The sequence below is a fragment of the Lagenorhynchus albirostris genome, chromosome 6, assembly GCF_949774975.1.
Source record: "Lagenorhynchus albirostris chromosome 6, mLagAlb1.1, whole genome shotgun sequence".
Lineage (NCBI taxonomy): Eukaryota > Metazoa > Chordata > Mammalia > Artiodactyla > Delphinidae > Lagenorhynchus > Lagenorhynchus albirostris.
The window spans coordinates 108706677-108726983 of record NC_083100.1 but is presented as its reverse complement, the minus strand read 5'-3'; positions in this window follow the sequence as shown (position 1 = coordinate 108726983).

The window sequence follows — 20307 nt, the reverse complement described above, 5'->3', positions numbered from 1 at the left end:
CTTGCATCTTCCCAGAAGTAGAGAAGGTATTATTCTGTCCCTTTGGGAGGTGGAGAAATTAGGGCTCAGAGAGGCCTAGTGACTTGCCTGTGTTCACAAGGCTTATAAGAGACTGAGTGTGGACTTGAACTCAGGCCTGCAGGCCGTGCCTCTGCCTGACTGCACAGCTGGAATGCATTCACCTCTCAGAGCTCCCAGGTGTTTGAGAGGAGGGCAAACACTTCCCACCCCTTTCTCTGAATGAGGGAGTCTCAGCACCCTTCAAAGGGTCAGATGAGATGAAAGACCTGCTTCTTTGACCCAGGCTGCCACCAGAGAGCACCCCAGACTCCCGAGGCCTTTGGCTTGGGAACATCCTGTCTTGGGTTCAGTGTTGATGGCAGGACCCTTTGGTCAGCAACTCCAAGTGCTCCGTGTTTACCTGTGTGTCTCCACCAGCAACCCCACCACCACCCTTCTCCTGAGGGACCACTGACCAACTTCTCCTATAATAGCTCTCCCTTCTTCCTCTTGCTGGAGGGGAGGGTTTAGCTGAAGGGAGCATGGCTGTCCCTGATCGCAGAGAGGGCCCTTGTTTCATTCCCAGAGTCCACATCTGGGTGAGTGATTATTTTCAGGACCGCCTGTGGGCATGAGATACGCACCTGGCCCTGGAAATTCGGATAGAAGTTATGCCGTCTGCTACGTGAACCTCCTCTCTGTGTGACAGGTGGCTCTCTTGGGCACCCAAGACAAAACATCTAGGCTGTCCTCTGCATGGAGTTATGATGACACCATGGAGAAGCCATATTGTGGAGACCACTTGCTTAAACTTCACTGACCGCGCAGTCCTACTGGACAAACATTTTTTTGAGCACTAATCCCCAATATACGTATTTGACTTATGAATAATTTATGTATACCACTGTCAATCCATACTTTCAAAATTCTATCTTTTTGTGTTTATATTCATCGAAGGATCTCCACATTCAAGTCCGTATCTATATTCCAGCTGGCTAACCAAGTTTGGACACAAGTCTCCTCTCATCGCAACAAAAAGAAACAAGGGCTAATCCAAGTGTTTCCGGTCAACTTGCCATTTTTCCGGAATCTTAGGCAAAACTGTGTTCTTTTATGAGTCCCAGGTAAGTCTGTGTGCTTTAGTTCTTTGAGTGCACAGTTTCAATCCATATTTTAAGTATTAGTAATGCTTGATTTTCTCTCTCCTTTTTAGGTTAAAAGTAAATAGAACCAAAGTTTCAGTATTTCCTTCTCTTATCTGATTTTGAAGACTGATGTTGGCATTGGAACCAAATCCTGGAATCAGGAAGGCCCGGGCTGGGGACAAAGCGTCTCCCAGGGCCCTGCTGGACATTGTGGAGGACGAAGCTGGCAAGTGGAAATGTGGAATTCTAGAAGCATGTTTTGGTCCCCTGTTATTGCCGTACCCTAGTTTCCTTCAACCAGTGAGGGTGTTACACAAAGGAGCACGGGTCCCAGCAGTAGTTGAAGTAAATGATAGTAGCAGTCATTTTTAAAAACAAATTTTGTCATAAGAATTTCAAAAATACTCAAAAGGAAACAGAATAATGCAACAACCCCCATGTGCCTGTCTTCTAGTTTTCACACTCACTGCACCATGGCCATGGCCAACCAGGCAGAGCTACGGTTTTTATGGATTAAGCCCTCACAACGTGCCAAGAATTGACGCTGGGGCACAATTGTTTCCTCACAATGCCCCCGTGAAGTAAGTACTGCTATCCTCCCACTTTAGAGATGAGGAAACTGAGGCACAAGGAGGGGCAGTGACTTGCCCAAGGTGGGGGCAAGGGACTGGTGCTGAAATCTGTCGGAGCCTGGAAACCACATCTTTGGGGAGTATAGTCAGGGCAGGGTGGTGAGGCCTCGAATGCAAACCACAACAAAGGCACCCTGATACAAGCAAGGCTCCCCAACAAGCACTCCAGAGGTGAAGCCACATGTTGTGGAGGCTCCTACGTGTCTGCTCTCTCCCAACAGTGTCATCAGGTGATTTCCAGACTTCTCACTTTCTTCCTTCTTACTGTTCCATACACCAGCCATGCTGTTTCCTGTACTTGGAATCCTCTCCTTCGGGTTGGCGCCCACCCCTCTTTCAGGCACATCTCTCTTCTAGTAGCCTTCTAGCCCTCACCCTGGTGCCCCTTCCCCTAAGGACCATAGAACCCTGATCTTCCGTACCATGGTGCCTGCCACAAGGCTGTAATGCCACGTTCAGTTGTCTGTCTTCCCCACGGACGGCAGGCTTCACAAGGCAGACCCAGCATCTGTGTGAGTCACCAATGAGACCCACATTCCCAACTCCAGCACTTAGAATGGTGCCTGGTAAACGGTAGGTACTCAATAAACGTTTGTGAAATGGATGGATGGACAGATGGATGGATGGATGCGGGAATCCTGGGGGATCCTGACAGGGTAGATTTTGGAAAGACCTCTAGTGTCTGACTTTACAGCGGGATCAGAAGGGGTCTTCCCAGCAAGCTGCATTCTGCTCTTAACCAATGGGTCTCCATCCCCCTCCATCCCTGACCCTGAGTTGTTAAGGTTTGGGTGAGGGGTGAAGACTGCAAAACAGCATTTATTGCAAGCTTCAAGGCCCTGGTTACAAAGCAGGAGAACCTGTCCAGTTGACATGAAATTATGACTACTGCCCACCGTGGCTTCTGGGCTGATTTAGGTCTCCTCCCCCCAGGGCCTCCAGGATGTCCCTCAACCTTCTGAGTGTGCTTGGGCAGCAGCTTCACTTCCAGTCAGGGGTCCCTCATTTGGTGCTTTTGCAGTCCGGATGCTTTTATTTTCTCCAAATGGAAAACATCTTTTGAAAAATTGTTGATGCAATCTGCGCTTGCAAAAAATGTAAACAATATACAGAAATATAAGACAGAAAATAAAAATTCCCTCTCTCCTTATGCAGTCTCCTTTCCCCAGAGGTAATTTCTGGTAACAGCTTGATTTGTATTGTTCCAGACTTTTCAAATGTACATATGTGTGGATTTGTTGGGGAAGAATTTAAAACTTTAAACACCGGCAGGTTCTGTACTTGCTCTTTCTTTTAGTGATTGCCCTTGAACAATGCTAAGGGGCCCTTAGTGCTGAGCCCTTTTCCCTTTCCACCGAGGTGCAAGCCATTGACCATAGACAAAGGACCTAGATTGGTTAAACAGAAGGAAGATTGGATCTTCCGTCATGAGACCTGGAAGCTGTTTCTTACATCCCTGCTCTAGCAGAGGAACAGCCTCTGCTAACAAGATTGCTCTTCCATTTAGATACAGATTCTGCCCTTATGTGGGAAAATCCTGCCTTATTTTCAAAGCAATGTAAACAATGTCTTCCATCTAATTTTCAGATGATTCAAGTGTTTCCCCTCCTCCTGTTCTCACTATCTACCTCTTGGTATGTTACCTACACCCAGCAGCCCTTCCCCTGGGACTGAGTAAATGAAAGAAAGAAAGAGATCAACTCCTGCCAACCAAGTTTTGCTCCTGCTGGTACACGGAAGAGGAAGGGAATTCCTTCCGTTTGCCTACTCAGTTGTGTACCCAGGTCCCCGGCCTGAGGTTTGGAGAATGGCCCCCTTCTCTCTTCCCTTCCTCTCTTGCAGTTCCCGTGTGCAGGGCTGTGTGCTACTGCTTCTCCCCGATGCACTGCACCTGGGGGTGGGGGAAGGCGGCAGGGGAGGGTGGGACATTCTGCACTGATGCCTGGTGACTCCAGGCCAGCTGAAGAGACTGACACAGGCACAGGGATGCCAGGCCACAGTGGGCATCTGACGTGCGCTCTGGAACCAGACTGAGCAGTGGGCAGCAGCTGAGTGCACCAAAATAGCTCAGCCCTTTAAAAGCAACCAGGTCATGACACAGAGTGGAAAGAGAAAAAAAATTGTAGAGTCTGTCATACAGAGTGAAGTAACTCAGAAAGAGAAAAACAAATACCGTATGCTAACACATATATATGGAATGTGAAAAAAAAAAAAAGGTTATGAAGAACCTAGGGGCAAGACGGGAATAAAGACGCAGATGTAGAGAATGAACTTGAGGACACGTGGAGGGGGAAGGGTAAGCTGGGACGAAGTGAGAGAGTGGCATGGACATATATACACTACCAAACGTAAAATAGATAGCTAGTGGGAAGCGGCCACATAGCACAGGGAGATCAACTCGGTGCTTTGTGACCACCTAGAGGGGTGGGATAGGGAGGGTGGGAGGGAGACACAAGAGGGAGAAGATATGGGGATATACGTATGCCTCTAGCTGATTCACTTTGTTATGCAGCAGAAACTAACACACCTTTGTAAAGCAATTATACTCCAATAAAGATGTTAAAAAAAATTGAACTGAGCCCTTTATCTGTATTATCTTGCTTAATATCAACAAGGAAGGAAAGTGAGGCTCAGCAAGTCAAATAGCTCAAAAATTCTAACAACTCTGGGAGAGGGGCAGAATTGAGGCACAGAGAGGTCTGGTGATTTGCCCAAGGTCACACAGCAAGGAAGTGCCCAAGTTTGAAGCTCAGGTCTGTCTGACTCAAAGGCCCTGCTTCTCATAATCTAATGCCCTGTCTCTCATGCTGATGCTCATCATATAACCTCTCTGAGCTATGGTTTCCTCTTCCATAGAATGCCACCTATTCCATAAGACTCCTGGGAGGAGTGAATGAGTTCATGGATGTCAGCTATGTTAATGGGAAATACTCAATAAAAGTTGGTTATTATCAGCATTTAAAGATTTGTTTTTAAAAAGTCACTTTTCCACCTATACCACCTGGAAAATTTTCTAAGCTACTGTTATTCAGTGGAACTCAACAATCCTCTTTGAACTTGGATTCAAATCCACCTTTACCATAAACTGCCTCTGCAATACTTTGACAGATATTTAAGCTGCTGAGTCTCACATTACCCATCTGTAAAATGGGGCCAGTGTGCCTACCACATGGGTGGTTGGGAGGATTTAATGAGATGAGATAATACAGTATGGGGCACAGAGTAAGTGCTTCAGTCCTGGGGATGGTAGGTATTGTTGTTGAAATATTTAATTATTAGGGACTGCTCTGTTTTCTGCTGAGCTGACACGTCTCAGGAAGCATCAAACCAAGGCTGCTTAGAATGAGAAGCAGCAGGATTTCGGTGACAATGGCTGGCATTTACAAGCATGCCATTGGTGTAGGAGCCACCAAGGGCATTGCCCAACACACCTACAGTCCTTTCAGTGAGTCTGTGAGGTAAACATAATTGCACCCATTTCACAGATGAGAAGGTGACTGGCCATTTTCAACGGTTGTATGTCAGAGCCAGAATTCAGACTAGTGCCTTTCTCACTGTTCAAGCTTTGGCCTCCCGGAGAGGATGAGCCCCATCCTTAAACCTAACCCTAACCTTAACCCAGGCCCTCCCCGGTCCCTGTTCGCTGGTGTGCAAGCAACGGTCCTGTGCAGATCCTGGTGGGGCTCCCTTGTTGACTTCAGGCTAATAAGTCCCTGCACAGTTGGGCCTGGAGCTGTGACTAAGTCTCAGGGCTCTGCTGCATGAATATGCAAACTCCCATTGACGGCGGAGCTCTATCACAACCTGATATCAAATTGATGGGCACATCCCAGTGGCTTAGGGCCTCTCGCCCTGCATAGTGAGAACAGCCACTAATCCCCGCCAAAGCTCCTGGGGCTGAGTGGGAGGAGGTTGGGCACGGCCCAGGCAAAAGGGTACATTGAGGGCACGCAGTCCAGGCCGTGGCCTCTTTCAAGGCCTGCCCTGCCTCTGTGAGATTCACATGGACCTCACAAGTCTTTGGAAAGCTGGTTTCTTCTTTCTTTCCCCAGCACCAGGATGCATTCCCAGGAGACCCAGACCCTGCTTGAAGGTGCAGAGTCGGATGGGAGAAGTATGCTGGTCTCTGGACTTTGAAAACCAGCTTTGCCATGTGTTCCACTCAAAATCTGCTTACTGGGTGTCCACCGTGCACCCAGCGCTACAGCAGGGGACCTGGTCGCTACCCTCTTTCAGTCTGGCTGGTGACAGGAATGATAATTATCAGTGATAACAGCAATAGCGTTCCCTCCCGTTGTTGAGTACCTGCTGGGAGGCGCATGTGGCTGGTGTGACCTCATTTAAAACCCTTTGCAGCCCTGCAAGATGGGCATTTTTCTTTCTGTAGACTCTAAGTCCATCCACCTCACTACAAATAACTCAATTTCGTTTCTTTTTATGGCTGAGTAATATTCCATTGTATATATGTGCCACATCTTCTTTATCCATCTATCCGATGATGGACACTTAGGTTGCTTCCATGTCCTGGCTATTGTAAATAGAACTGTAATGAACATTGTGGTACATGACTCTTTTTGAATTATGGTTTTCTCAGGGTATATGCCCAGTAGTGGGATTGCTGGGTCATATGGTAGTTCTATTTGTAGCTTTTAAGGAACCTCCATACTGTTCTCCATAGTGGCTGTATCGATTCACATTCCCACCAGCAGTGCAAGAGGGTTCCCTTTTCTCCACACCCTCTCCAGCATTTATTGTTTCTAGATTTTTTGATGATGGCCATTCTGACCGGTGTGAGATGATATCTTATTGTAGTTTTCATTTGCATTTCTCTAATGATTAATGATGTTGAACATTCTTTCATGTGTTTGTTGGCAGTCTGTATATCTTCTTTGGAGAAATGTCTATTTAGGTCTTCTGCCCAAAGTAAGTCAGAAAGAGAAAAACAAATATCGTATGCTAACACATATATATGGAATCTAAGGGAAAAAAAAAATCACGAAGAACCTAGGGGTAAGAAGGAAATAAAGACACAGACCTACTAGAGAATGGACTTGAGGATATGGGGAAGGGGAAGGGGAAGCTGGGACAAAGTGAGAGAGAGGCATGGACATATATACACTACCAAAGGTAGAATAGATAGCCAGTGGGAAGCAGCCGCATAGCACAGGGAGATCAGCTCGGTGCTTTGTGACCACCTAGAGGGGTGGGATAGGGAGGGTGGGAGGGAGGGAGACGCAAGAGGGAGGAGATATGGGAACATATGTATATGTATAACTGATTCACTTTGTTATACAGCAGAAACTAACACACCATTGTAAAGCAATTATACTCCAATAAAGATGTTAAAAAAAAAAAAAAGAAGTGGTGGATTCCAAGGTCCAGCCCAGATCTGTGTGGCCACCTCCACTTCCCCCTTCCCCCTGCTGCACACAACAGAGGTGCCGCAGGGTGTGGTGAGACCATGCACACGTGGGGAAAGCTTCCCAGATGGCTGCTCCGGGCATGGGGATCTCCACCTGAAACTGAGAGGGCCTGGGAAGGGCTGGAACCATCAGGAGGGCTTCCCAGAGGTGGTGACCTCTGAGGCAGAGTTTGCCCTGTAAGTTTTTTTTTTTTTTTTTTGCAGTACGCGGGCCTCTCACTGCTGTGGCCTCTCCCGTTGTGGCGCACAGGCTCTGGACGCGCAGGCTCAGCGGCCATGGCTCACGGGCCCAGCCGCTCCGCGGCATGTGGGATCTTCCCGGACCGGGGCACGAACCCGTGTCCCCTGCATTGGCAGGCGGACTCTCAACCACTGCGCCACCAGGGAAGCCCTGCCCTGTAAGTTTTTGTCCTCCTCCTTATGGGGCTGGAATTGAGGCTGAGCAGGAAAGACTCACACACTGAAAATTGGCTGGTTATTTATTCATTCTCCAAAGAGTTATTGATTGCTACCCTATCTATATGGAGCTCCATACTGGGTCTGGGATTCAAGATGTCCTGAGATGCGTCCCAGTCCCACGGGAACTCTCAGTGGAGGGGAGGAGCCACACCAGGGCTCAGGGGTGGAAACTTGTCACCTGCATCAGGAAGGAGTCTGCACTGAGGAGGGAGCCGCTGAGCCTAGGCTGGAGCCAGGAGACGAGCCACAGAGAGGCGTGGAAGCTTCCCTCTCCTGGAAAGCCACCTGTAGGTGGCGATCGGCAGGGACTTGACGTGCCATTCTCGTGGGAAGGGACCAGCATAGGCAAAGGCATGGGGTGGGGCTTGCCTCTGGGAGGGGGGTCTCCTGGAGCCTCTGTGTGCTTGTGTGTGTGTGTGTGTGTGTGTGTGTGTGTGTGTGTACGTAGGTTTATTGTGGCCGGGACATTTGTATATAGGATGTGGTGTGCCTGTAGGTGGGTGCCTGAGCATATCAGGGGTGACTGTGTCGGTTTTGGTGCTGTCTGTGGCCCAGAAGACCCCATCACTTAGGCCTTTCTTACCCCACACTGGAAAGGTGGAATGATTTTACACCATTAGTTCACCCCCTTTGCCCTCAACACATTCAGTACACGTGGTGGCCGACTCTCCTTGAAATGTGTTTGGAGTTTGTTTTGGGGTGGGTCAGGGATGGGCTGGGGTCCTGGGCTGAGGGCTAGACAAGGGGGAAGTGAAGACCTGGAAGTTAGGAGGGTCCCGGGGGTGCCCAAAGGACCCAAATCAAGTTGCCTTGGAAACACAGATGCAGATGCCTGACATGTAGCAGCAGCATCTTAACATTTTGATTGATTTGATTGATACTTTGGAAAGCACACTGGTAGCTATTTGCTGTCTAATTTGTAGTGATGCTTGAGCACCACAGTCCCCAGCAAGTTGAGATTACAGAGGGCTCCTTCCCATTTGATATCTGTATGACCTTTGTCACTGAGTGGGTCAGCGATTACGCATCCAATTACCTGTAGGGGAGACTTAGGCTAAGATAAGTGAGGTGATTGGTCCAAGGCCACATAGCTGGTTAACTGTCCTGCTGGGAATGGCTTCCCAGTCAGATTCTCAGGGTTTTTGTTGGCTCAAAGTGTGGGGTGTAGATACGTAAACATGAGGGGGCTGGGAGAAAGCAGATAGATTCCTACCCCTTTTCTAGGCTACATGGAGCAGACCGCTCTCCAGCCTGTACCGTGGCTCTCTAATAACTCCTGTACGTATCAACTAAAGCATCTGTCCATCCACCCTCCATCCATCCACCCATCCATCCATCCATCCACCATCCATCCATCCATCTGTCCCCCTATCCATCCATTGTCCATGAATTCAATGCATACCTGCACACCAGGCCCCGTGTAGGTGCTGGGAAGAAGTCTTCACACGAAGAACTCCCAGTCCAGTGACAGAGCTTCCAGAAACCCCCATCTGCCCCTTCCTCACTTTCTCCGAACAGGTCCTTACTGACAGAAATGGGGGGAGGGCTCTCACCTATGAGTGAGTTCATCCAGCAAGGAGCATGACAGTCTACTCCTAAGTGACTGGCATTTGAGAACAAGAAGATCCCCACTGGTGAGGCTGAAACTGTGAGTCCACACTCAAGGTCCGTCTTATAAATATGTGAGGTGGCCGGGATCTGGCCCCTGTCCTGAGGCAAAGCCCAAGGCGCTTCCTGCCCCCTCTGCAGGACCGTGAGAGTCTGGGGCGCTGCACGCTCCTTGCCTTGAGTTTGGTGGCGCCCTGTGCCCCGTGTGGGGTTTGTCTGAGCCCTTGCTTGGCCCATGGCCACAGGCTGCACCCTCCACTCGGCTGGCCACCTTGGCTGGGGCGTGCAGAGGGTACCCTGCACACATGTCCCCGTATCTGGAGGGCCCTGCACAGCTCCTACACTGTCATCTGTGTTCGGAGGTCTGGCTGCAGAGGGAGAAACTTAGGCTTGTGTCTTACATCTACTAAGTTAGTAATTGGAGGGGAGGGCTTCTTGTGGAAATAAAGAAGGAGCAAGCCCACCACCTAGCCCGGTGCACATGTGGCTGGAGGACGGGCAGAGGCGCTTTCACCACGGAGCTCCAGGACCCAAAGGCCACGAGGGCTTGTCTCTAAGATGTGTGTTCTGGGGAGCTGGCTAAGTAGCCCTCGCTGCCCACTGCCAGCTGCCCCCTTTCACGTTGCTGGACTAACGGGGCTGCCAAGTTAGGGATGCCGTGGCCCCAGCCCTCAAACAGCAAGTAATTGTTTTCTCTGTGTGAGCTGACAATGATCTAGTGTTTGCGGGCAGCTGCTAGGGGCCAGGGGCCCAGCCAGTGTTTTCCTAATTAACTCCCCATTACTCCCATCCCAGGAGGATGGGGCAGACGAAGTGTGGACACCATCAAATGGCAGACGTTACTCTCAGCTCCTTGCTTGGTAAATCTCCCATGACGCCCGGCACCTACAGGGTACCCTCCAAGTCCCCAAGCTAGTGGACTGGGGGATGGTGATCCGGCCCTACTGCCTCCCAGCCTACCTCTCTCCCTCCATCTCACTCCCCAGCCAAATGCAACTTCTTCCTTCCCCACACGGAGGTTTTAAGCAGGGCCAGGAGTAGCGGGAGGCACAAAACTTAAGGGGGTGCCCAAACTGCTCAGTAATCGAGACGGATAATTTTAATGCTACCTTTAAAACATCAAAATCAACGCAATCCATGATAAACGAAATATCAACATTTTAAATAAAGATGCCGTCCGTTCAGTAAATCAAGCCTATCTTTCTCCTTCGGGGTGGATTTCTGATTCTCATTTTATCCCAGTGAAGCACCAGGTTGTGGGAGGGGAGGGACAGAAGAGGGACAAATAGAGTGCTGAGAATGCAGCGAAGGACTTAGTGATCGCATTAATTTCAGGATGAGTAGCCCTGCTGTTACTAAGTATCCATCGTTTATTGAGCATTTAGTGCCCGGTACCATGTTGTACACTTTACACTGATGATCTCATTTTTTCCCTCGGAGGTAGGTGTGATGACGCCCACTTCTTCGACTTGGAATCTGAGGAACAGAAAGGTCAAGTAGCTTGCCCAGAGTCACACAGCTGGGTGGCGTGGAGCTGGTACTGGAATCCAGGTCTGACTTCAAGGCCTGTCCTCCTCCAAGGTATCACATGGCCCACCTGAGAGATGCTTCCATCTTTGCCTTTCTCCCTGTCCCAATAATGACGACTATATAGCAATAAGTAGAATTTCCTAGGCTCTTGCTATGTGCCAAGCACCCTTCTAAGCATTTGAAACGTGTCATCTCATTAAATCCTCCCAACGACCCAATAATGAGGTGGTATTATCCCCATTTTATATATGAAGAAACTGAGGCACAGAAAGGGTAAGTAACTCTCCCAATGTCCCAGAGATCCAAAGTGGCAGACCCGCCACAAGCTAGTACCAGAGCCTGAGCTTGCCGTCTCAGGGATGGTTGAGATGCTCTAGGTGCTGAGCTGGACCACGTGCCAGAGGTGGGGAAGATGTCACCAATCCCACAAGCCCTGGCCCAGGCCTGGAGCCCCAGGCTTCCCAGGCAGGTACCCAGGCTGGTAGATTTCCCACCCATTCTCAGACTGGTGCCTTGCAGGGTGGCCCCTTCCATGGTCGCTGCCATGCTCAGCAGAAGCCGTCATCTTCGTGGAAACCTGCCAGGGGTACAATGAAGGCATTCAGGGGCTGTTATTTATTTATTTCTCGATAAAGAAACTTCATGAATAGATGGATATTTATTCACCTAATTCACTTTTGCAAATGCAGTGTCCTTCAAAGGATGATTTGTTTGCCCATCGGGGCTGAGGCAGGAGGTTAAAAATAGCTCCAGGCAGTACCGTATTTCTCAGTAAATCAGTGTTGATAATTTAATAATAAAATTAGTCTTCCATCAGGTACCAGATATGGCTCCTCTGACATGCAAATCGAATTCAGCTTCCTACCCACTGTGGGCTGTGTGTGAGGCTACAGGTTCACCAGCCTCTGTCTTCGGGGCACTAAATTTAGAGCCTTTCTTAACGTGGGTCAGTATGAAATCGCCTAAAATGCCTGTCTCACTAATGTGGTCGTTTGTAGTATTCACCAAGTTTAGAATGTAGACAGCTGGCCTTCCTTTCACTTCAGAGCTGCCACATACAATAGGATGGAAAAGACGACCAGGTACACACTGTCCAATTTGGGAAGATCGCTTCAAATTGCTTTGAGCTTCAGGGCAAAGGGACTGTCTCCCCCAAAGCACATTTCATTTCCTCTCAGTAAAAGTTTCACGGCCACCTACTATGCACCAGGTCCTGTAGCAGCTGCTGGGATAACAGAGATAACCTAGGTGCTCTCCTGAAGACACTCATTCATGGTCTGGTGGAGGGACAGGATGGACACATCAAGGGGCATCATGGTACAAGGACGATGAGAGAAGCACATATAAAATCTAGGGGAGCATGGCAGCAGGGAGGGCTGCCATCATCTGTGAAGGAAAGACCACATGATCCAGGAAGGCTTGCCCTCTAAAAAGACATCTACATTGGGTTTACAGGATGAATAGCAGTTCTCCAGACAGTTGGGTAGGAATTGGCGGCCCTTGAGAGGACATTCCAGGCAGAGGAAATGGTACAAAGGTGTGGATGCATGAGACTGGGTACTGTCTAGAGCAATTAAAATGGGTTCATTGTAGCCCAAGACTAGCCAGAAGGAGGCTCGACAGTTTAGCAGGGGCCGTGTGGCCTCGTGTGACATGAGAGATGAGATGTTTGTCTGAGGGTTGGAAGCAGGGAGAGGTGGGGTCAGATGTCCATGTTGAAAGACACAGTGTAGAGGGTGGGTGGATGGAGGAGGGCGCGATGGGTCCCTTTCCCCCTGAGGAGTGAGCACCCCGTTTTCTATAGGGCAAATGGAGTACTCTCTGAATGATGCCGGACACAGGGGCTGAGGAACAAACAGGAACTGAAGAACACTGAGAGAACAGAAGAGGAAGGGCCGCCCCAGGAGGAGCTGAGGGGCAAGTGAGAGCTTCTGCCCTGGGAACCTCACAGCCCACCTCCCCTCAAGTATTCAAAAAGCCCCTCTAATTGTCTGACATGTGAAATTTACAAGCCATTCCCATATGGACCATGTAATTTGACCCAGACCATAACCCTGTGAGATTGGCAGGGTAGGCACCATGATTCCCACTTGACAGATGAGAAAACTGAGGCTCAGAGAAGTGAAATGACCTGCCTAAGGCAGAAATGGGACTCCTGATCGAGTCCTCTTCATTCCTAGTCTGGGCTTTTGGGGGGCATAATTCTCATTTCAATGAGTTGGGCACCTAGGATGATTCTCTTCCTGTAGGTGGGGGACAGGAGACAGAGGGTTAGAGTACCTTGCTCAAGATCCTGTAGGTGACCCGAGGCCCAAATTTAGATTCTGTTCTCCTGGGCTTCATTCATTCATTCATTCATTCATTCTGTTATCATTGTCATCCCCATCTGGGGTCCCCTGTCCTCATTTACTGCTCCGGGGATCACTGGCCTTCCTGACATTTTGTAGTTCGCCAAGCATCCTCCTGTTCGTGACCTTTGCCCTTGTTGCCCCTGTCTGGACTGTGTTTTCCCTGGGTATTATCACAGCTTCCTCCCTTACTTTGTTGCGGTCTCCACTGAAATGTCACCTCCTTAGAGAGGCCTTCCCTGACCTCCCCACCTACCAGAGCTCATCCCACGGCTCCACCCACTCTCTGGCTTTAGTTTTCTTTATAGCACTTGCCCCTTCACTGCTGTTTCTTCACTTGTTTATGGCCGCCTCCCTCACTAAAAAGTAAGTTCCAGGAGGGCAGAGACCTTGTGTGCTTCTGCTTTTCATTTGCTGTCTTGTTGCAAGGAGGCGCTTGATAAATGTTTGCTGTGTGCCCCCAACGCAAGGCACTGTCCTTGGATCCAAGGTGAGCCCTGCCCGTGGGAGCTAGTGCACAATGTGCTGGGAGACAGGTTTTCAGGCCCCCACCACGAGCCAGTGTGACAAAGGCTGTGTCGACATGTGCTTCCCTCATACATCAGGAACCGTCTGGGGCTCCTTTCACTACCACAGTAGTTGGGATGATGGAAGGGAAGTGTGTGGAGAAACTGGGCTGTGTGGCGGGCTGACTTGCACACGCTGAGAAGTATTTCAGGACGAATGTAGAGAGGACGTCAGATTGCACCTAAAATGGCCCAGAAGCAATGTCCATTATCAACGCTTTGGTATCTGGTCATGTCCACAGCTCTGGGTCTCAGTGTACCAAGCAACAAAGTGGGTGGAACTTCCTGCTTTTACTTAGCTCACCAAGCTTGCCATTTCTGTCACTCCTTCCAGGGGAAGTCAGCTGGAATTCCCATTTCTTTCTTTTCTCTGTATCTTTCTCACCTACTGAACATTCAGCTCGATGCTAGAATGGGAGATGCTGGAAACCTCCCCCTCCCCCCTCTGCCCAGAGTGGTTGGGGCCTGAGGCTCGAGGTCTACTTGTACTCTGGCCCCGGAGAATCTCAGTGAAGGGACAAAGGAACCAGCCCTGGAGCAGGCAGATCTGGAGCCCTGTGAGCTCCAGCAAATGCAGTTAGATGATGGGTACATTTTATCCTATAGTAAGAGGGCTTTTAAGAAAAACACAGAATCGCTTAGGGGAAAGTTAAGGGGGAAAAGGAAGGTGGTGGAACCGTCCACACTCCATCAGTGCCTAGGAAGAGCCAGTTTCAATGATGCACTCTTCCAGGTATTAGGATGGTGGGGATGGGACGCCAGGTATTAGGATGGTGGGGATGGGACGCCAGCCTCTCCACAGTGCACACACACGCCCTTCCCTCGTGCTGGAAACCTCCGTTCCCAGCCCCCTGCCCAGCTCCCCTCAGCTGTTCAACTGCCACATCAATTTCAACAAGTTTGAAACAAACTCCTGAATATCCCCACCCAGAGTAGAGAACCAGCTGGTAGACACCAGGAAGGACATATCAGTGGGTTAAGATATTTGCATATTTTATTTAAATATTTAAATATTTCCCTACTGGTTCATGAATAGCCACCGGCCTGAGCCACCCCAGCTGCTCTGGCCTCTCGCCCTGAACCCCTGGACCTCCCCATGCTGCAGCAACTGAAGGGTTAACCACTGGCACAGTTGGGGTCTTTGAGGACCCTGTTCCAGCCCCAGGTTTCTTCTGACTGTCCAGTGTCACTGCCACAGCCATTTCTCAGTATGTTGAATATCCCCTCTACACCCAGCCCAGCACTCATACCTGCTCTTGCTCTCCATGTGAATGCCCGGCCATCGACTCAGGCGCCCAGGGGAATACCTGGAGGTGGTCATGGACATCCCCCGGCTCCACACACACAAGGCAGACCCAGGGCCCTGCATCAGCTCCAAGACTCCATGAGGGCAGGTACTGTGTTTGCCTGTCCACCACCGAATCCCCATCCTGGAGCCTGGCACGCGGTTGGTGATTTTTTTTCGTTTGAAAATTTTATTTATTTATTTTTGGCTGCGTGGGGTCTTCATTGATGTGTGTGGGCTTTCTCTAGTTGTGGCGAGTGGGGGCTACTCTTCATTGCGGCGCGTGGGCTTCTCATTGCGGTGGCTTCTCTTGTCGCGGAGCACGGGCTCTAGGTGTGCGGGCTTCAGTAGTTGTGACACGTGGGCTAAGTAGTTGTGGCTCACGGGCTCTAGAGCACAGGCTCAGTAGTTGTGGCACACGGGCTTAGTTGCTCCGTGGCATGTGGGATCTTCCCGGACCAGGGCTCGAACCCGTGTCCCCTGCCTCGGCAGGGGGATTTTTAACCACTGCGCCACCAGACAAGTCCCTCAGTTGGTGATTGATAAATGACACACTATGGTTGGAGGAATAATTCATCAGAGACATCTGTGTCCTAATCTCTGGAGATGCAGAACCTGTGAATGTCACTTTATACCAAACAAGGGACTGGGTAGACGTGATTAAGTTAAGGACTTCAGGAAGGGGTGATTACCTTGGCTTATCTGGGTGGGTCCCATGTAATTACAAGTGTCGTTAAAAGAGAGAGGCAGAAGGAGATCTGTACCAGAAGAGGAGGAATCCATGTGACCACGGGAACAGAGATTAGAGTGATGAAGCCATAAGCTGAGGAATGCAGGCAGCTGCCAGAAGATGGGGAGGCAAAGAACAGATACTCCCCTGGAGCTTCTAGAAGAATCAGCCCTGTGGAAACCTTGATTTTAGCCCCAGCTCCTGTCAGACTCCGTTCAGATGTCTGGCCTCCAGAACCGTAAGAAAACGAGTTTCTGGTATTTTAAACCACTGATTTTGTGGTAATTTGTTGCAGTAGCCACAGAAAACTAGTACACACACCCAACTCATTTCGAGCTCCTGGTAAGTCCTGGTAGGTCATGACACGTGGCTTAGAAAACTGCTCAGGACCGTGGCCCATGACCTCTTGGAAATGCAAACAGAACCATGTCATTGCCCATCAGTCAAGGGCTCCCTGTTACCTTGGTAGCCCAAGGTCTCTTGCCAGCACACAGGTCCTTGTGATGGCCCCTGCTGGCCCTTTCGGTCATTTTCTCCCATGTCCCCACATACCCCATGTGCCAGTCAAACCAAACCACTATCGTTTTCATCCTCTTTAAGTCTCACGTCACACACTCTCACGCCTAAGCGCCTTTGTCGCAAACCAGTCACTATTGCCTGGAAAGCTCCACCTTCTTCACTGGGTCACCGTGCACTTGTCCTTCAAGCCAGCCTGGGAGTCCCCTCTTCCAGAAAGCTGCCTCCACCAGCCTCGGGCTGGTTTCCTTCCTGTTCCCACAGCCCCTGGTGTCGCCCTGGCCTCAGCGCTGACGGCACCGCCCTACATAGTCTGCGTCTCCTGCTCTCTGGGAAGGGAGCCCCTGATGGCGAGGCAGAGTAAGGCCATGACCGCTCCCGCCCACCGTCTCTGGCCGCCTTTGCTGGCTTGGCCCAGCTGGCCACACCGGGACTCACGACTCACGTTCTGTGAAGCACAGCTCGGTGGCTTCCTCCAGGGCAGCAGAGCAGGTGTGGGCACCTGAGGCCCATCTGACCCTTCTGGGGGAACCACCATGGGGAAGGGAGGGAGGCCTGGTCCCCCAACTCTGCTTTCCATCCCTCCAGGTGTTGACACTTTGGTTACAAATTAGATAGAACACCTTTTCCTCTTTCTTTTTTCTTCCATAATCCTATGCAGGTTTGGTTTTTTTTTGGTAAGAATCAGATATCCTGTAGATAATATATAAGTAAACAGAGGGTGAGGATGTTGCTTTTACTTCTCTTTACTAGAAATGACTTTGGTGATTTTTCTTTCTGCTCATAAAAGTCCTACACGTTCACCAGAGAAAATTTGGACACTACGGAACTGATGCTGCTTTGGAGGAGGTTAGGGAGCCCGGCACTACTTATCTCCTCTCTCCAAACCAGCCTAACCAGCCTCTCTCCTCCACGCCCCGGGGGCTCCCGTTGCCCATCCGCTGCCCCCCAGTGCCCAGCCACTGCAGCTTTGAGCCTTTCCCTCCAATGTCCTCAGCGCTGGGTCTTCTTGCGGACTCTGCACACTTCTCTATCCCCACAGCCCTTGCCGTCTGCCAGGCCCCAGGCTTCTCTCACTCAAACGTCTACAGTGGTTCCCACTTCCCTTCCCCTCTAGTTTCTCCCCCTCACTGGTATGGCTCATGGCACCAGAGAGATCATCTGAAGGCCCTACCTTGAGGCTGCCCCTCTCTCTCTTCCCGCAGCCTCCCATCACCTACTTCACGCAGGCATGTCCATGGGCCCTTCTCACGTAAGTCCCTCCCCGCCACTGCCCTAGCTCTCTGATCACCAGCCTGGATTCCACAGCCCCTGCCGTGGCCCACTTGGGCTCTGCTGTACCTGAGCTCTACTTCCCTCGATGCCTTTTGGATTTAAGAAACTATGTTCACCCCCCTTCTAGAGAGGGAGGCCATTCTGTGATTGGGAAGCAGGCGAGGAATGGGGTCAAAGGGTTGGGGAGGGGGCTGAGAAGTTGAGGAGGGAGGAGGGCCTGCAGCGGAGAAGAGGGAAGGCCCTCCCGCATCTCCTGGTGATTTGTGAGAATGGGCAGGGATGGAGCTGACCCCTGCAGACCAAAATCTGACCGGTGAGGGGAGTGCACGCTCCACCAGGCTGCCAGAGGCCCAGAGAAGAGGTGATGCTCTCACTGACTGTCCCCGGGGGCTCTGGAGGGCTGGAGGTGTCCTGGAAGTGTCAGTCTGAAGCCTGCTGGAGGCTGCCCCCGCAGCCAGCCTGTCCTGGGCTGGTGGCCGCTCAGTGACACCTGCTGCGTGCCCGAGCCTACGGAGGACCTGTGGGCCACCTTCGGGAGGCAAGGAAAGAACTCACTCAGTCCGAGCACTTGGTGTGTACCAGACCTGTGCTAAGGGCTTTCCATGGATTATGTCGTCTATTGCCCACAACGGCCCTATGAAGTGAATAACTATTATCTCATTTTCCAGGGCACAGGGAAAATCAGGGCAGAGCAGGAGTTCAAATGCACGTCTTTCTTTCTCCTCTCCCACAGAAAGGCCTAAGTCCCAGAGGCTGATGGAGCTGACGGCCGACCAAGAGGCAGGCCCTGGATGCTCGTGTTGCGAATGCCGTCTGGGCTGTAGCTGTCACCCTGAGCCACGAGCACAGGCTGCCAGCTCAGGGAGAAGCACCGACTGTGACGAGCTTACACCTGGATGAGTGGAAGATGTTGACAGTTTCAGCCAGGACCACAGAGAAGCTACTTTGGGTGGGGAGGCTGGGGAGTGGGGGATCCCAGGGGATAAGGGCAGGTCGCCTGGGGCTGTCACTCACTCTGTGGTGCTGGGGGAAGGGGTTCTGGTCTAGGCCCTGGGTGGGTGGTCTCTAGTTATGGGACAGCTGCTGGGGGTACAGGTGGGGAGCAGCCTTGCTCTGTAACCTCTGTAAAGTGAGGGTTGAACTGGGTCAGTGGAAGGTCTCACCCAGTTCTGGCAGCCGAGGTCCTGGGACTCTGAGCCAGCACAGTCACAGAGCCGAGCCAGGAGGTCCCTGATGGCCGGGCCGGGCCTGTCCAGCTCACCAATGCCTTCACGGGGCCGGGCATCTCAACAGTCGGGGCTCACGGGGAGAATGAATGACTGAAGGAAGCGAGGGTCACCGCACAGGCTGGAGGCTCCACGCTTGGACAGGAAGTGGGAGAGGTGAGAAGAGCTGTGGTTCACATGTGGGACCTTGGCATCCCTGCCCAGAGGACCAAGGCCAATGCCAGCGCTTGGGGTGATTGAAAGGGAGGAGGAACTGTTTCACCTCTAAGTCTTAATCCTGTAAATTCAGGCAGGGAGGTTTTATTTTATTTATTTTTTAAAAAAGATATAGTTTTTATTTATTTATTTGGCTGCATCGGGCCTTAGTTGTGGCACGCGGGATCTTCGTTGCAGCAAGCAGGATATTTTTTTTCTTATAAATTCATTTATTTTATTTATTTTTGGCTGCGTTGGGTCTTCATTGCTGTGAACGGGCTTTCTCTAGTTGCGGTGAGCAGGGGCTACTCTTTGTTGTGGTGCGCGGGCTTCTCATTGTGGTGGCTTCTCTTGTTGTGGAGCACGGGCTCTAGAGCGCAGGCTTCAGTAGTTGTGGCACGCGGGCTCAGTAGTTGTGGCTCGTGGGCTCTAGAGCGCAGGCTCAGTGGTTGTGGCGCACTGGCTTAGTTGCTCCGCAGCATGTGGGATCTTTTCAGACCAGGGCTCGAACCCGTGACCTGCACTGGCAGGCGGATTCTTAACCACTGTGCCACCAGGGAAGTCCCCATGCAGGAGCTTTTGTTGCGGTGTGTGGGCTCTTCGTTGCAGCACGCAGGCTTCTCTCTAGTTGTGGCGTACGGGCTGTAGCACGTGGGCTTAGTTGCCCCGCGGCATGTGGGATCTTAGTTCCCTGACCAGAGATTGAACCCCTGTCCCCTGCATTGGAAGGCAGATTCTTAACCACCGGACCATCACGGAAGTCCCAGGGAGGTTTTAATTACTTAGGTTTGAGTGCTTTGACTTTTCAATTAAAGTCACCAAGGAAACATTCAGAAATTAGTGCCCTTGTTAGGAATTAGCAGCATTGTGGACCCTCCTCAATATGCTGAATTGGACCTGGCCAGGAAGGGAGGGTGGGAGGGTGACCTGCACACAGCCCATCACCTCTACCCATAGACTGAGTGGATGCTCCAAGCCCTGGCAGTGGGACAGGAGTTGGGGGCCTCTGAGAGTAGGGTGGGTGTGCCCCGAAGCATCTACCTCCTCTCACTTACTTACCCAGAAAGAGAGTCTCTCCAGGCTCAGGTGGGGAGGGACATCAGCTCAGACCACGGCCAGGGACCAGGAATGATGGGGCCCATGGCAGGTCTGTGCATACAGCAGGTGCTCAGCCAGCACTTGTTAGAGTGGCATGTGGGTGGAGAGGGGCACCCCAGGACTCAGGACCTGGCTTGAGGGCTGTGGTCTAGGCTGTGACCCAGGCAAGAGTGCTCTGCGGGGGACTCTGGCTTGTCCCATGCTGGCCTTCAGGGACTAAGCTGGGAAGGAAAGCGGTGGGGCAGAAGGGAACTAGGGATGCCAATCTGCTC